This window comes from Rutidosis leptorrhynchoides, chromosome 6 (genome assembly GCF_046630445.1).
Source record: "Rutidosis leptorrhynchoides isolate AG116_Rl617_1_P2 chromosome 6, CSIRO_AGI_Rlap_v1, whole genome shotgun sequence".
NCBI lineage: Eukaryota > Viridiplantae > Streptophyta > Magnoliopsida > Asterales > Asteraceae > Rutidosis > Rutidosis leptorrhynchoides.
This window is the reverse complement of record NC_092338.1, coordinates 83102013-83103659: the sequence shown is the minus strand read 5'-3', so window position 1 is coordinate 83103659 and position 1647 is coordinate 83102013. Positions and strand designations below refer to the sequence as shown.

The window sequence follows — 1647 nt, the reverse complement described above, 5'->3', positions numbered from 1 at the left end:
TTTTTCGAACAGTCTCCAATTATATTGGGACCAAAAGGATCCTGCCTCTCCGTAGTCGGCATGGCCACTTGGTTTGTTGAATAGTTCGTGCGGAGCTCTGTTATCGAAATACCATGGAATCAGTAGCCAGAACCAAAAACATATTCAACCATAGGATAGTTAATTAAGTTAAATTAGATTACCTTAAATTGGATTACCTTAGACTAAGACTACCTTAGATTAGATTACTTTAGACTAGTTTAGACTATCTTAGATTACTTTAGAAGTTTAGTTTATTTGCTAAAAATTAAAAATAAAAAGGCATACCCAGTGTATGACCCAAACCCGATCTGGACTAGGGCCGTTGTTATTCGTACATGATCCAGACGCAATAATCTCTAAAGCACGCAAGGAAGCACGAATCAGAAATTGAATGGCATTACGCGTTACTTTAGCAGAAAATACCAAACCCTCGATTGAAGGTCGAGGAGGACTGATCAGATTTCCAGATATTCAAGGACACTCGTTCGAGTTAAAACATCACATCATCCAGCTCATCTAGAATAGCTGTCAGTTTCATGGATTACCGAATGACGATCCTAATTCTCACCTTGATAAATTCATATCTCTTTCGAACTCCTATAAACAGCCAGGTATAGGACAAGATATAGTCCGGCTATACCTGTTTCCCCATTCTCTCACTCATCATGCTCAAACTTGGTTCGAAGGACTGAAAAAAGATTCCATCACGTCATGAACGGAGATGGCTACTAAATTCCTAACCAAATATTTCCCTCCTTCTAAACAAACCAAACTAAAGAATGACATCATTAACTTTAAACAAAGTTATGATGAATCTCTTTACACTGCATGGGAGCGATTCAAAACCTTGCTGAAGAAATGCCCTAATCACCAGCTAGAACGGTCAGCCCAAATATGTACCTTCTACAATGGTCTTATTGTAAATCATAGGATGACGATAGATGCAGCAGCTCAAGGGAATCTGATGAACCAAGCCGCAGATGAAGCATGGGAATTGCTCAAGAACATGACAATGCATCATCATGACTGGAACAGTGGTGAAACAACTTCATCATCTGCCCCACTCTCTGCACTTAACAATCAAACGGAGGCCATCAAATCCCTCACGGATAAGATGGAATCTCTTGCTAAACAACTCAGAGAATTGAAAACGCAGCCACAGCAGGTCAACCAAGCTCAGGCTTGTGTTAATTGTACCAACCCGCAACCTACTGAAGAATATCAAATTGAGTACGAAAACTCTGACGGTTCAGTCTGTTATGTTCAATACCCAGCTCGTCCACCAAATCCTGGATTCAATCAACCACCTAGGGTTAATCAATTTCAGCGAAACAATCAACCACCTAAGGTTAATCAATTTCAGTGAAACAATCAACCTTTTCGCTATCTGTGACGACCCGGAAATTTCCGACCAAATTTAAACTTAACCTTTATATGTTTCCGACACGATAAGCAGAATTTGTAATGTTGAATCTCAAAAAGTTTGGAACTACATTCATGTAATCAATTACCCTTTGACTGTGTTCGACGATTCACGAACAATTATGTGTATATAGATATGTATATATAATATATAATATTAACTGAAAGCATTAACAAAGTATTAGATATATGATACTTTACATG

The 1647-nt window shown here is 38.4% G+C and overlaps 1 non-coding gene across 1 annotated transcript; it reads right to left on the bottom strand.

The window, feature by feature from the left end:
• Nucleotides 1-790: 790 nt before the first annotated feature.
• On the bottom strand, nt 791-897 carry LOC139856682 (small nucleolar RNA R71). The gene has a single exon (XR_011762147.1). It is a non-coding gene; the product is annotated as a small nucleolar RNA R71 (small nucleolar RNA).
• Nucleotides 898-1647: the final 750 nt, after the last annotated feature.